Raw genomic sequence first — 17,019 nt, 5'->3', positions numbered from 1 at the left:
AATCAGTAGGTCTGGGGTGGGAACCAGCTTGTCTCAACAGCCAGCATGAGGTTACACATGGAAGGTTGGCAAGGCCAGGAGCTCCTGTGGACTAAGAGAATGTAACCCTCATATCTGGCTTTGCACAAATAAGCAGCTTGGATTGGGCCCTTGTGTTGGGACCAGGTAGGGGTACATATAAATAGACCTGGCCCCTCATTTACGGCCTATATTTACCAAGTGCTTACCTATGCTAGGGGTCCCATGCTGGAAGCCGCTTACTAATAAGGAACACTGACTAAGCCCATGTATGTTCCAGGCTCTGTGCCGAGCTTTCATTACCTGAATGGTTCTTTTCTTTTCTTTTCTTTTCTTTTCTTTTCTTTTCTTTTCTTTTCTTTTCTTCTCTTTTGAGACGGAGAGTCGCTCTGTCACCCAGGCTGGAGTGCAGTGCTGTGATCTCCACTCATTGCAAGCTTTGCCTCCCAGGTTCACGCCATTCTCCTGCCTCAGCCTCCTGAGTAGCTGGGACTACAGGCGCCCGCCACCATGCCCAGCAAATTTTTTTTTGTATTTTTTTAGTAGAGACGGAGTTTCACCATGTTAGCCAGGATGGTCTCGATCTCCCCACCTCATGATCTGCCGGCCTCGGCCTCACAAAGTGCTGGGATTACAGGCATGAGCCACCGTGCCCGGCCGTGGCTTTCTTTAAGGAACAGGGCTGCAGGTTGTTTGGAGTGGAATTGTTTCCGAAAGTCTTCATTGAGGATTTGGACTTTAAATGGTTTCCTTGGCCAGAATAATTTTACACAACTGTTGGTATGATCAAAGCAGCCTTAGAAAGCCTTAGAAAGAGAGAGAAAGGACATCTCTCATTGTCCCTTCTTGTCCAGGAATAAAAGGATCAAGCTCCTCCGCAGTGTTCTTGCGCTATCTTCAAGTGCATTTGTTAAAGTGGCAGCTCCTGCACCTGGAGAGTGTGCTCTCTCTTCCCCACAATTCCTTCCACTCCTCCTCCCCCACCTCTAACCTCCTTAGAAGACTGCATGGTGGGGCAGAGGATGGATTTAGCCCAGAGCCACCTGCACCAGCTGGCAAATGCTAACCACAGGCTCTATTTTCTTTCACCAGCTGCTCTGCCCAGCCCTTTGCTCCAGTTCGGTGAGAGCCCACTCCTTTTGCCTGGTCCCCTCCCCCAACTCCACCCTGTCTGTCTTTCCTCCTCTCTCCTCCACCATCTTCTTCTCCTACAAATTTTTGTCGCCATCATGTTCTATTCCCATCATCTTTCCATCTCTCATTTTTCTGTTCCTCTGTCTCACCCTATCCGGCTGATTATTTTTTTTCATAACTCCCGCTTTTCACCCAGACCTCACCATGCCAATTCTGCCTCTGAAGTTCCAGCTGCCCATGAGGGTCTGCACATCCCCTGACAGGCAGTGCCTTGGTTTATTTCCTTCCTCCTCTACTGACATAGGAAACATAGTTCTCTCAAGAAGTGCCTCCTATCCCCATGACTAACTTGGTCAGAGACTCCCTAAGGAGCCAACAACGCAGCAAACACGTTGGTTGGTTCTCTCAACAGATATTTGCAATAGGATTCCCAGAGGCACTTTTCCTAATGCCTCATATTAAGGGCTAGGACAAAAAGACGTCACATTCTAGAAAGCTGCAAATAAATTGCGGCAGCACCACTTCTAGGGCTTAGGAAGGGGTGACTGAACTGGTTTTACTACCCCAGTGCTCTTCACCCCCACTCTATATAAACAGAGCTGACTAGGGAGAGAAGAGAGAAAGAGGATCATCAACATCAAAAGTGTTGGAGTTTGGGGAGACCTGCAGCCTTCCCCTTCCCTTCCTATGGGTAAGTTTCTCCACCCATAGCGCCAAATGAAAGAGACCTCCAAGAGTGCCACGTGAGAGGTTCAAGGTATGCAAAAGAAAGGGAGACTAAGGTCTCAGTTCTAGGTTGGGTAGTGGTTCTGTTGATTTTCTTCATGGTAGAAACATGACATTGCAGCAATATCTGGAGCAGCCTGTACACCCACTGTTTGGCATGGCAAAGATGTAGTAGTTTCCACAGTGGACGCTGCAGGCATAGTCAAGCTTCACCTGTCTTGCCACCCTGGCCACCACATAAGCAGATCCCAGCAGCAAGAAGTTTTATTGATACATCATTGATGAGAGCTGAGTGGGAGGAGGGCCGGAAGAGGCCAAGCCAGAGATCTTCCACATCAGCACACTACTCAGTGGAGAGTCCCCCACCCCCACCCTGAAAGCCGTTACACCTGTGCTCTACAAAAAAACAGAGACAACCACCAGCAGCCAGGTAACTAAGACATAATACGGTCCTCTCCTCCTGGCCCTATATCACTTGAGAAGCTGGAACTAGATGAGGTAAAATAGAAGGGGAAAGATCAGACCACACCCTCTTCCCTATTACAGATTTTTAGATCATGAGACAAGCTTGGGCTGAAGTGACAGGAACAAGTAAAAGGGGAGTTTTACATCTGAGCCGTACTGTTAAGTTACTGGAAGTGATAGAAACGAAAGTGAATGATTTTCCCAAAACATCCTTAAGTGATGGGAGGCAGATTTGACACAGTCCTTATGTGAATGGGGGAAAATAGTTCTTTGATGTTAGCTCCCAACACACCAAGTTCAGACTGTTCAAGAAACTGGTTAGATGTGTTCATTGAGCAGCTGCTATGAGTCAAACACCTTTGCAGATTTAACACTGAGAATGAGAATGACAGGCATAGTTCTTGTCTTCCTACATATTTCGTTCTAGTCTGGAAGATAGTCATAAGGAAAATTAGTAATTTAATCCCAATGATGTCAATGGCTGCATGTGTCATGACAATTGCTAGATGGAAGAACTATTTCAGACTGAGATAAGTCAGAAAGATTGAATCTTCTTTTGAGGGTCAGAGAGAGCTTCCTTTTGGAACCGAGACTGAAAAATGAAAGGTGTTAGGTAGGTCAGGAGAGTATGTGTGGAAAAGCTTTCAAGGAGGAAGAAGTAGGAGAATGCAAGGATGGCAGAGAAGGACAAAACAATCTGGTTGCCGGAAAGATTTGCACAAAAAGGTGCCTAAATAAAGCTGTTGCCTACTTTCTAGACAGTAAATAGCTATCTTGACTGGTGGCTCTGGAAAAGTAAACCAGTTCTCAAAGTATGAAATATTATTTGTCATAATAATTCTGAGGTTATGATTTCACAAAATCAGAGTCCTATTAATGAAATAAATCTCTTTTCCTGACGTGACTGAGGCCTGCTTATTTATTTAGAAAACTAGTGAGAAAATCTCACCGGTAGGGAGATTCAGCTAGAATGCAGTGGACCCATCTTCTGCCTAATCCCTTACACCCATGTTTACCTTTCCCCAGTTTAAAATCACCTTTGAGTGAGCAAAGGAGAATTTCACTTAGCATCTGGCCAAAGATGAGGCATTTGCATTTGTAAAAGATGAGAAAGGATGAAAAGGACAGAAACTGTACCTCCTATATCAGCTGATTGTATGCAGGATACCCAAATAAATAAAGGTGGGGAAGAATTTTGTGGGAAAGGTTTTGTAGTAACTTGAAGAATCAAGAGAAAAGCTAAATATTAGCATCTAGATAGCAAGATTTAATGTGCAAAATTTTAGAATTCTTCATCAAGATGAATCAGCCCCAATTGTTTTCCAGGCTTGTGACACTATGCTTCATTATGCAAATTTGTATAACCTTTGTTCTTTCTCAAGTTCCCTGTTCTTTTGAGATCTACTGAACAATTCAGTAAAGAACCTTATGTATATATATTCATGGTAAAGTGTGGTGTATTTTTTTCTAAGGGAAAACTAGTAAGGCAAGAGACACTGAAAAGCGTCAGTGATCCCTCCCAAGTCTCTTGCAGGGGCTTTGGAGGGGTAAGACTGGAGAATAATCAGCTCTATTCTTTTGTGAATTTCCAGGTAGAGTCAAAGATAGTTACTGGTAGCACCAGCCAGGTCCTCAGGCCAGATATACTCCTACACAACATAGCTGCTTCATTATTATTATTATTGTGTGTATACATTCAGTTTTATTGTTAACAAAGCAATTTGTACACTTCTAACTTTTAAAACTGAGCATCGTCCTTCCTTTCTAGTGACACAAAAAGAAAATTTAAAAATAAACAGGAACAAAATTACAAGAGAGAATGTGAATTCCAAATAAGATCCTACAGGTTCTACTGATTCTCTCATTGAGTGGCAGGGCTCGTTATCATTAGGAGAGATTTTATTTCGGAAGTGTCATCTTAAACTGCAAGGATGTCTGTCAGACATCACAATTAAACATGCCAAAGGAGAAGCCATGGTGTTAAAATGCCCACTTAACCCACCAAATACCTCATATCCACCCTTTGATGACTTTTTATAATCTTATTTTTAAAAGGTTTTTTCTTCCTTTTTTTAAATAAAAGAATGTTGGTAAATGACTGTCCATATTCACATAGAGACATGCTGTACTCTCTGACCCAATATACAGAGAAAGGAGGAAAGAAGCTAGAATTCTATGCACTGCTACACAGGGGTCTGACACTCTCCAGCTTCCAGCAGAGCGAAGGGAGAAGGTTTTTCTTTTCTCTCACAGAGTTTGGTGGTGTTGATTCCATACAGCTTTTGTTCAGACAGGAAGAGATAAGAATGAATTCTGAACAGAAAGAGGTAGAGAATCTTTTCCCATTGTGTTATGCTCAAGGTATTGCCCCCCAAATAAGTTGAAAACCATGGTGCAGAGAAAAGAGACCTCAAGAACAGGGTGACTGAGCACAAGAGGGGAAATAAAGAAAAAAGACTGCAACTTGTTCCCAGGGACTGGAGAAAATTTTTTTTAAAAGTGTTCAGAACGTCAGTGTTCTGTTAGTCATCTTCTCCTTCATCCTCCTCTCCTTCCTCACCTTCATCATCATCTTCCTCTTCTTCACCTTCATCCTCATCCCTTTCTTCATCAGTATCTTCTAATCCTTCCTCCTCTTCATCATCGTCATCTTCTTCTTTCTCTTCTTCTTCTTCTTCATCATTCACATTGAGAACCAAGGAACATTGTTATGCATTTGGCCAAGTAGTACCTGTGATGACCTCTCCTAACTCACCAGCACCTTCATCAGAAAGTAAAGCAGGTCAAGAATCTCTCTGGTGCCTCAGGCTGCCTCTTCCTACTGGTTTTATTCTTCATTCGACTTGAACGTTTCGTCACATCCTTTCAAGATTTCCATTTGATTTCAATGGACTTTGAAGATGGATCACCATTCTCATTTAGATGAAATTCTTTGGAGATAACTTTTCAAAGTAAGGATGTTCATCAAAATAAAAATCTATTCTGTAACCTGATTTAGTATCTTCAAATTATGTCACTTCAACTCTGGTCAAATAATGCAGTTCCTCTTAGTCCTCCTCCACAAGCAGAGCAGACACTCGTGCGTGGTTGACAAACGATATTACCCAAAAATAAGGGGTTTGGGCAATCAATGATCAATTCTGACCTCTTCTGAAAAAATGGTTGGCAGAGTTTGTTCTATTTCTGTTCTACTTTCAAATTCTCCTCACTGGCTTGTTCACGAAGTCTGTTTCATTTTGTACTTCACCAATATGTTCAATTGCTTCTTGCTATTCTTTTTCTGAGGTCTCGTCTGCCCGGTTGCATTTGGAGTTGAGCTCCTTTTTACCGACTTGGGCCGTTGTCGCAGACTTGGAGCTGCTCGGAGTCGGGGGCGGGGTTGCGGGGGGTGGTGTGGTGGCGGGGAGAAACGGGGACGGGGAGAGAAGGAACAGGGAAGCCGATCGGGGGTAGGCGGCTTCCCCGCACTTCACACGCGCTGGCCGCTGGCGCTCGCTCCCTGGGTCAGGTCGCCTCCGCTCCTCACTCCCTCGCTCTCCCCGCACTTGCTCGCTCTCCCGGCACTTGCTCGCTCGCGCGGGCTGCCCTGACATACGATATGTAAAATGTATATAAAAGACAGTACAAGTGTAGTTTTTGTTTGCAATTTTTTCTCTTATCTGATTTAAAAGACAATTTTATAGAACAATAATTATAAATCTGTGTTAATGACACACATGTATAAAGATGTAATTTGTATGACAATAACAGCAAAAAATGGGGGCAAGAGAAAAAGCTATGTGAGAACAAAGTGTTCTATTATTGCAGTTAAGATCATTGTAATCTCCAAAGCAACTATGAAGAAAATAACTTAAATACAGTTAAAAAAAAAAATGACAAGGGAACTTAAGTGTACAGTAGAAAAGATATATTTAATACAAAAGAGGGCACTAATAAAGAAAGAGAAGAACACACAAAAAATAAAACCCATAGGAAACTAATAGGAAAATGGCAAACATAAATCCTACCTTATCAGAAATTGCATTAAATATAAATGGATTAAACATTATAAATAAAAGGCCGAGGTTATAAGACTGGATTTAAAAAAAATGGGCCCACTATATGCTGTGTACAAAGGACACAGTTTGATTCAAATATACCTACAGGTTGAAAGTAAAAGGTGGAAAAAGATATATTATATTATGGAAGCAGTACCAAAAGAGAGCTGGGTTTAGAAACTAAGATCAGTCAAAATGTGATTTAAGACAAAAACTGTTGTAAAGACAAAGACGGACATTTTGTAATAATAAAAGAGTTAATGCATCAAGAAGATGTAACAATTATTAACGTATATGCACAAAGCCCCAAAATACATAAAGCAAAAACTTACTGAATTGAAGGGATAAATAGACAATTCAATAATAATCACTGGAGAGTTCAATATCCCTTTTCAATAATGGATTGAACAACTAGACATAAAATCAACAAGGAAGTAGAAGACTTAAACAACATTGTAAACCAACTAAACTTAACCAAAGTCTATAGAACACTTTACCCAACAACAGCAGAATATGCGTTTGTTGTTCTTAAATGCACATGGAACATTCTCCAGTATAGACTATATGTTAGCCCCTAAAACAAGTCTCAACAAATATGATATGACTAAAATTACAGAAATGTCAAAAGTATGTTTTTAATGGAGTGAAATTATAGATCAATCACGGAAGGATATTTGGAAAATTCACCATTAGGTGCAAATCAAACTACATACTTCTAAAACTAATAGGTCAAAGAATAAATCATAGGGGAAATTACAAAATACTTTGAGATGAATAAAACTAAAAATATTACATATCAAAAACTTATGAGATGCAGGAAATCAATGCTTAGAGAAACTTTTGTAGCTGTAAATGTCTAAATTAAAAAAGAAAGATCTCAAATCAATAATCTAACCTTCTACCTTAAGAAACTATAGGCTGGGATTAGTGGCTCATTCCTGTAACCCTAAAACTTTGAGAGACTGAGGCAAGAGAATCACTTGAGCTTAGGAGTTCAAGACCAGCAACATAGACTTTGTTTCTACAAAAAATTTTAAAAAATTAGCCGGGTTGGGAGACTCATACCTGTAGTCCCAGCTACTTGGGTGGCTGAGGTAGGAGGATTGCTTGAACCTAGGAGATCAAGGCTGCAGTGAGCTGTGATTGTGCCACTGTACTCCAGCCTGAGTGACACAGTGAGAGTGAGACCCTGTCTAAAATAAATACATAAATAAAATAAAATAAAAATAAAAAAAGAAAGAAAGAAAATAAACTATAAAAAAACCAAAGTTCATTAAGAAACTATAAAAAGAAGAATAAACTAAGCTCAAAGAAAGCAAGAAGGAGAAAATAATAAAGATAAAAGTGGAAAGAAATGAAAGAGAGAATACAAAAATAAGAGAAAAACGAATTTAAAGGTTGGTTATTTGAAAAGATCAGCAAAACTGACAAATGTTTAGCTAGACTGATAAAGTGAAAAATGGAGAAGACTCAAAGGACCAAAATCAAAATTAAAAGGGGATATTACTATTGACTTTAAAGAAATAAAAATGATTATAAGGGGGATAGTATGAAGAATTGTACGGATATAAATTAGACAAAATGGAAAAATTTCAAGAATCACACAGACTACCAAAACTGCCTAGAGAAGACAGATGTGATAGATCAGATAGACGAAAGGAGGGTTCTTGCTTACAACAGAATGCCAAATATGGAGTGAGGTGCTAAAGTGAAGAAACTTATTATTTTGCAACTATCACAATTAAGACAGGCTCAGGCAAAAATTATCAATGGATGCTAAATCTCAGAGGAAATTTTGTTGAGGAGTAAGATGTTTGCATGGCCTTCCACTGTATGCCAACATATAGTTATTAGTTAAAATGAAAAAAGAAAAAGTAACTATACAATACAGAAATCTGGCAATGTGTTGGCCAAGTGATCAAAATTAACATTATCAATGAGAAGACATCAAGGGTCTCTAGATGTGATACCTTGAGAGTACAACATCACTTGTGTAATACCTAGTCTGGGAATGCATAATGTGAATCTAGTTGTAAGGAAATACCAAAAAACCCCAAGTGAGGAATTTGCTATTAAAAAAGAGAGACTGTAATCCCAGGACTTTGGGAGGCTGAGGCAGGCGAATCATGAGGTCAGGAGTTTGAGACTAGCCTGACCAACATGGTGAAACCCCATCTCTACAAAAATAGAAAAAAGTTAGCCGGGTGTGGTGGTGCATGCCTGTAATCCCAGCTACTCAGGAGGCTGAGGCAGAAAAATCGCTTGAACCCGGGAGGCAGAGGTTGCAGTGAGCCGAGACTGCACCACAGCACTCCAGCCTGGGTGACAGAGCGAGACTCCATATCAAAAAAAAAAAAAAAAAAAAAAAAGAAAGGGTGGGAAAATTGCATTCTTCAAATATATCCATGTCATAAAGGAGAAGATATAGCTATGGAAATGTTCCAGTTGAAGGATACTAAAGAGATACAACAACTAAATGGAATACCTGATACTGGACTGGATCCTGACCTGGAGGGAAAAATATGGCTACAAAGGACACTATAGGGTCAACTAACAAAACTGAAGTACAAACAGTAGGTTAGACAAGAATATTGTTATCAATGTAAAATTTACTTAGGTGATAACTATATTGTGGTTGCATAAGAAATTATCCTAATTCTTCATACTGATGTATTTAAGATAAAAAGCCAAGACATATGTAACCTACCCTATAATAGTTCAAATAGAGACAGAGAAAGAGAGAGAGACAGAGATAGCTAATATTAAAGCAAAATGGATGAAACATTACAGAGAGGTATTCACAGTCACAGCCAACTTGTAGCTCCCTCCCTGCAAGATATTTATAAGGGTGTTCTTTGTACTATTATTAATAATAGTTGTTTCTTGCAACTCTTTTGACATTATTTTCAAACAAAAAGTTAAAAATACAGATTAATGAAAGGTCTGCAATACTTATTTCCCCTTGGTGGTCCTTCAAGATGCTGAGGGTCTGTTCTGCATTTACCACGTCCTCTTCTTTCCTTGTATAGGCCTCTCCTTTTATAGACCTGTGAGTTCTCAGAGTATATTATCATTTTCAACCTTGAATTCCCATTGAATCATCTGCCAAAGATGACAGTTTATTTTTCTGTTGATCCAATCAAGAAAAGGAGAAAGCTTCCATGAATAACAAATAGATGAGGACTACAAGTTCCTGTGACTCTGCCAGGCTCTGCCCAATGTGTCTCTCCATTCTGGCTCCCAGGCTACAGGCACAGAGTCTCTGTCAGTCTTGCTATCTCTGGCAGAGGGCAGGAACACAGAGCAGAAGGATCTCTTTAAAGTCTATAACATTTTCATGCTTAAATCCTTCAAGGATAGGCTCTTTGAAGAGCCTACAGGGTTCTACTGATCCTTATGTGGCTTGGTTTCTGTGAATTTCTCCTGTCCAATTTCTAGTTTGGCCCCTCCTTTGCACTGAATGCTGCAACCTTCCTGAACTGCTAGCAATTTCCCGAATCTACTCAACGCCTTTGCTCAAACTTTTACACTTCCTGGAATCCCCTCCCACTCCTCTTGGCCTAACAAACTCCCACTCATTTGTTAAGACTCAAACCAATTGTTGCCTCTCCAAAGTCCAAGACCCACTTCTTAGGAATAAGACTCTCTCCCTGGTCCATAATCACCTTTTCCCACCCTCTCTGTGAAAAGAATGATTACTACAAAGAAAACTTGGAAATCCTCAGCAGGGAAGCCCATTAAATTTGCATTTCCTAATTTTCTTTAATCTTGGAGGAGGACAAGAAGGAAGCGACTAGCCCAAGGCCATCTGGCAAGTTACCAGCAGGGCTGAGGCTGGAAGGCACATACACATTCTCCTTTCTTTGTTGATACTACTGGGTACTCCCTGGGGCTTGACCCACTGCCCATCTTATGTTCGTAAGTGTCTTCTGGACTCTGTCAAACCCTAGACCACTCAATTTTGCAGGACCTTCTAGGGTGGCAATGTTGGAGGGCTTGTTGGCTCCCAGAGAGAGCACTGGAATGAGCATGTTTGGTTGGTCTTCAAGCTTATACCTAGTACCCAGAACCACATTTCAAGCTTCTGGGAGGCTGTGTGGTGTAGGGGAAGGAGCATGACCTTTGGAGGCAGACAGCCTTGAGTTTGAGTTCCAGAACCATCATTTACCAGCTTCAGAACCTCAGGAAAAGTAAACTTTCTAAACCTCAGTTTCCATATGTGGATGATTTTTAAAATCAGAATTAAATGAGATAACCTAAATAAATCATCCCACATAAAGTCTGCCATACAGTAAGTGCTCAATAAGTATTAGTTGCCTTCCTCTGTCCCAAATTCTCCTTCCTCTCTTCTGGGCTGTCAACTTTAATTTGAATGAATTAAGACAAGATCTCTTAGCCTAAGTTTCCCCAAGTATAAAATAAGAGGGAATTGATTATATAACTCATATGACCCAGATCACGGCTTCTTTCTATTTTGCTTTTATCAATCTTCCCAATCAGGTCTGTGCACCGAGCACAAAGGCTGCCCATGGGTGTGACATGAACAACGGAGGTTTTGCTCTCAGAGGAAGTGGAGAGGGGTTGGGAGGTACCTGGGGAAATGCAAATTTCATGGCTAAGTAGGACTTCCCTAGGTCTGCTGACTTCCAAGATGCTTCTGAGGTGTAATTCCAGTGATGATGTGAAGACGTGGGGCCAGCTCTACCCCCACCAAAGAAGGTGGCAACCAGTATATTCATTCCACAAACATTTTTAGCACTTGCTTTATATCAGGCATTGTTAGATTGGGGAACCATGAAGGTAAATAGAACATAATGAAACTCAATCAGGATATGGGTGCATTGACCTAAACCCAAGAGATTTGGTTTTTGGTCATGGCTTTTCAAAAACTAGCCGTATGGTAAGTCCCTTAGAAGTTTTAGTCTCTAAGTCTTAGCTTTCTGGGGGTGAAATGAAGGAGTTGAAAATATGACTTCTAAATTTGTTTGCTTTCCTTCAGATTATACTTCTCCTCTCAAAGTCAGCTCTGTGTTTTCAAATAGCCCCTGGAACTCTCCATATGCATGAACTGTAAACACCTCAACTGACCATATCCTAAGCCAAAAAATAATTTTATACCCCTTGCTCTCAATTTTGCTCCTAAGTTATCTCCACCTCTTATACTTCCTTTCCTAGAGAATGGCATTGCCATCTACTGGGAAACTAAGCTGGAAGTTTAAAGGCCATAGTATATAGGCCACTATCCTTCACAGCCCACATTCAATTAGTCACCAAACCCTGATAAATCCATCTATGAGATAACTCTCCAATGGACCACCTTCTCTCCCACCTCATTGCCACTTCTCCAGTTAAGACCAATCATTTCTTCAAATCTGTTCCTAGCCTGTAGGTCTACCTAAATCTCTCTCACACTAAGGCCAAAGTAATCTTTTCTTTTCTTTTTTTGAGACAGATTTTCGCTCATGTTGCCCAGGCTGGAGTGCAATGGTGCAATCTTGGCTCACTGCAACCTCCGTCTCCTGGGTTCAAGTGATTCTCCTGTCTCAGGCTCCCAAGTAGCTGGGATTACAGGCACCTGCCACCAGGTCTGGCTAATTTTTGTATTTTTAGTAGAGACGGGGCTGCATCATATTGGTCAGGCTGGTCTCAAACTCCTGACCTCAGGTGATCTGCCTGCCTCAGCCTCCCAAAGTGCTGGGATTACAGGTGTGTAATCCCACCACGCCTGGGCAAGGTAATCTTTCTAAAGCAAAAATATGAACAGGTCACTCAGCTGCTTAAAACTTTTGGTGGCTTCCATCAAAGAATAAATGGCTTTCCAAGAATGTGTATAATTATTTGTGTGCAAAAAGGAGTTTTGATCAGGTGAAAGGGGAGACACTGCCTCCTATGGGAAGTCCTGGGTTGTGTATCCTTGCAGGAATGAAAGAAAAACAGATCAAAACAATGAAGAAGAGAAGAGAATACCAAATATTGAGTGTTCACAATGTAGCAAATACTGTACTTTAAATACACTGTTGTTTTAACACTCAGAAAACATATTAGGTATCTTTGCTCAGGTTTTCAAAAATCAGACTCTGAGATGGAGATTTGTGTATGAAAAGTTGACGGAGGAGTGCCCATGATATAATTAATACCTGTGACAGAGTGAGGGAAGTAAGAGTGAGCAGAGGGAGAAGTTGAGCTGTGCATGCAGTTGCAACAAAGTCCTCAGCTGACTCAGTGAGGAGCCTTTGAGCTGGAATGACCCTCAGAGCTGTTGCAAATTGAGGCAAAAGGGGACTGGACTTTTATATCCTTTCATCAACCAATTGGCCCAGTTGTTTGATGTGGGTTCTGGCTAAGGAACTGGCTAAGGGCAGTTCCTGGGAAGGAACTCAGCTGAGAGCTGTCAGCCACCAATACTTCCTGCATGGAAATGACTGTTTTGGTCTTGAGGGGGAGATCTGAACAGCACATCATAGCATCCACTATGTGGGATAACTTGTAGTGCATTATTTTATAGATAAGAAAACTGGTTTTCGCCAACACCATGACTTATCCTAGGTCATACAAGTAATGAACGAAATCCCTGTGGCTCTAATTCATATTTGTCTTCATGTTCCTTTAGCTATATACATACAACCATGCAATGATAACCTTTTTTGATGAAGCTAGCAGAAGAAAAGAAATAACTAAAATCAGAGCAAAAATAAATGAACCTGAGACCAAAAAAAAAAAAAAAAAAAAAAGCCTCACACAAAGGATCAAAAAAATAAAGTTGGTTGTTTGAAACGATAAGATTGATAGACTGCTAGCTAGAATAACCAAGAAAAAACAAGAAAAGATCCCGAATAAGCACAATCAGAAATGACAAAGGTGACATTACAATTAATATTGCAGAAATACAAAAGATCCTCAGAGACCACTATGAACAGTTCTATGCACACAAACTAGAAAATCTAGAGGAAATGGATAAATTCATGGAAACCCATAATCTCCTGATTGATCCAGGAAGCAATTGAAATTATGAACAGACCAATAATGAATCGCAAAACTGAATCAGTAATAAAAAGAAATAATTACCAACCAAAAAATACCCAGAATCAGATGGACTCACAGTGGAAATCTACCAGAGGTACAAAAACAGCTGGTACCAATCTTACTAAAACTATTCCAAGAAATTGAGGAAGAGGGCTTCTTTCTCAATTCATTCTATAAAGCCAGTATCATCCCAATATCAAAATCTGGTAAGGGCATGACAAAAAAAGAAAACTACAAGTTAATACTCCTGATGAACACAGATGCAAAAACTCTCAACAAAATACTAGCAAACTGAATTCAGCAGCACATCAAAAAGACAATTCATCAGGATAAAGTGGGCTTTACTTCTGGGATGCAGACATGATGCAGCATACACAAATCAATAAATGTGATTTACCACATAAACAATTAAAAACAAAAACCGTACAATCATCTCAATAAATGCAGAAAAAGCATTCAATAAAATTCAACATCTCTTCACGAGAAAAGCCCTCAACAAACTAGGCACTAAAGGAACATACCTCAAAATAATAAGAACAATCCATGACAAACTCACAGCTAACATCCTATAGAATGGGCAAAATTTGTAAGCATTTCCCTTAAGAACTGGAACAAGACAAGGATGTCCACTGTCACCACTCGTATTCAGTAGAGTGCTGGAAACCCTAGTCAGAACAATCAGGCAAGAAAAAGAAATAAAAGGCATTCAAATAGGAAAAAATAAAGTCAAATTATCTCTGTTAACTGACAACATGTTCCTGTACCTAGAAGGCCCTAAAGATTACTCCAAAAGGCTCCTAGCCCTGATAAAGAATCTCAACTAAGGTTCAGGATACAAAATCAACATACAAAAATCAGTAGCATTTCTATACACCAATCACATTCAAGCTGAGAATCAAATCAATAACTCAATCCCATTTACAATAGCCACAAAATATAAAATACCTAAGAATACATTTGACTAATGAGGTGAAAGATCTCTGTGAGGAGAGCTACAATACATGGATGACAGAAATCACAGATGAGACAGCAAATGGAAAAACATTCCATGCTCATGGATTGGAAGAGTCAATACCATTTAAATGACCATGCTTCTCAAAACAATCTATGAATTAACAGAATTATTATCAAATTACTATCATTTTTCACAGAATTAGAAAAAAACAATTCTAAAATTCACATGGAACCAAAAAGAGCCTGGCTAGCCAAAGCAATCCTAAGCAAAAGAACAAAGCCATAGGTACCACATTACCCAACTTCAAACTATAGTACAAGGCCATGGTAACCCAAACAGCATGGTACTGGTACAAAAATGAACACATAGATCAATAGAACAGAACATGGAACCCAGAAATAAAGCCATAAACCTATAACCAACTGATCTTTGACAAAGTCGGCAAAAGTGAACAATGGGGCAAGGACACTCTATTCAATAAATGGTGCTGGGAAAACAGTCTAGTCATGTGCAGAAGAATGAAAGTGAACCCCTACCCCTCCCCTTATACAAAAATTAACTTGAGATGAATTAAAGACTTAAATGTTAGACTTCAAACTATAAAAATCCTAGAAGAAAACCTGGGAAAAACTCTTGCAGACATTAATCTAGGAAAGAATTTATGACTAATATCTCAAACACAAATATAGCAAAAACAAAAATTGACAAATGGGAGTTAATTAAACTAAAGAGCTCCTGGACAGCAAAAGAAAAAAAATCAACAGAGTAAATACAACCTACAGAATGGGGGAAAATATTTGCAAACTATGCATCCAACAAAGGACTAATAGCCAGAATCTATCAGGAACTTAAGCAAATCAACAAGAAAGAAACAACCCCATTGTGTTAGTCCATTTTGCGTTGCTGTGAAAGAATGCCTAAGACTGGGTAATTTATAAAGAAAAGAGGGGTTTTTGGCTCATAGTTCTGCAGGCCATACAAACATGGCACCAGTATCTGGTGAGGCCTCAGGAAGCTTACGGTCATAGTGGAAGGTGATGGGGAGCAGGCATGTCACATGGCAGGAGAGGGAGTGAGAGAGATGCCATGCTCTTTTACACAACCAGTTCTTTCATGAACTCATTATTGTGGGGCGGACACCAAGCCATTCATGAGTGATCTGCCTCTATGACCCAAACACCTCCCACTAGGCTCCACCTCCAACACTGGGAATTACATTTCAACATTTGGAGGTGAGAAATATCCATTTATATCAACCATTAAGAAGTGGGCAAAGGACACGAAGAGACACTTCTCAAAAGAAGACAACAAGTGGCCAACAAACATATGAAAAAGGCTCAGTATCACTAATAATCAGAGAAATGCAAATTAAAACCACAATGAAATACCATCTCACACCGGCTAGAATGGCTATTCCTAAAAAGTGAAAAAATAACAAATGTTGGCAAGGATGTGGAGAAAAAAGAACACTTATACACTGTTGGTGGGAATGTAAATAAGTTCAACACCTATGGAAAACAGTATAGATATTTCTCAAAGTTATTTTAGAACTACCATTTGATCCAGCAATCTCACTACTGGGAATCTACTGAAAGGAAAAGGAATAGTTTTATCAAAAAGACACCTGCACTCATATGTTTATTACAGCACTATTCACAATAGCAAAGTCATGGAATCAACTTAGGTGCCCATCAATAGTGGGTTGGATAAAGAAAATGTGGAATATGTACACAATGGAATACTATGCAGCTGTAAGAAAGAATGAAATCATGTCTTCTGCAGCAACATGGATGCAGTTGGAGGCCACTATCCTAAATAAATTACACAAAAACAGAAAATTAATGATCACACGTCCTCACTTGCAAGTGGGAGCTAAATAATGGGTACGTACATACAGACATAAAGACGGAAACAATAGACAGACACTGGGGACCCCAAGAGTGGGGAGCAAGGGAGTGGGGTAACGGTTGGAAACTACCTATTGGGTATTATATTCACTATGTGAGTGATGGGTTCAGTAGAAGTCCAAACCCCAGCATTGCACAATAACAAATCTATACCTGCAACCCTTGAATCTAAAATGTTAAAAAAAAAAAAAAAAAAGAAACTTACTTGGCATAAAAATTTTATTAGCATAAGGTCAAACTTGAACCCTCGGATTCTTTGGGTGGCAGTATAAATTGTTCAAACATTAATCATTCAAGGAAGAGCAGAGCTGGGCAATAGTGGGGCCAAATATCTAAGATCCCAAATAGAGAACCATGAGTCTGTCAAACAGTGGAAGTAAAGTAAGAGGTGGGACTTGACTGTGGAAGCAGGGCTCAGACACAGGACCAAGTTGAGGATTAGCTGAAACAGGGCTGAAGTGGAAGCAGTTTTCCATAAGACACACCTACCAGTGTAACATGTCAGTTTACCACTGCTATGGCAACACTCAGAAATTACTGCCCCTTTCCATGGCAATGACCTGACAACCAGGAAGTTACCACCCTTTTCCTAAAAATTTCTGTATAAATTGCCCCTTAATTTGCATATAATTAAAAGTGGGTATAAATGTGAGTGCAAAACTGCCTCTGATCTGCTACTTTGGGCACACAGCCTATTGGGGTAGCCTTGCTCTGTGAGTCGTTGTTTACCACCACCAGCTCACCCTTGAATTCT

The 17,019-nt window shown here is 40.0% G+C and overlaps 1 pseudogene; it reads right to left on the bottom strand.

Moving 5' to 3' along the window:
* Positions 1-579: 579 nt before the first annotated feature.
* LOC103877237 lies at positions 580-7,335 on the bottom strand (annotated as a pseudogene).
* Positions 7,336-17,019: the final 9,684 nt, after the last annotated feature.

The sequence above is a fragment of the Papio anubis genome, chromosome 1, assembly GCF_008728515.1.
Source record: "Papio anubis isolate 15944 chromosome 1, Panubis1.0, whole genome shotgun sequence".
Classification (NCBI taxonomy): domain Eukaryota; kingdom Metazoa; phylum Chordata; class Mammalia; order Primates; family Cercopithecidae; genus Papio; species Papio anubis.
Note: the sequence above shows the minus strand (reverse complement) of the source record. Positions and strands in the feature narration are given on the sequence as shown.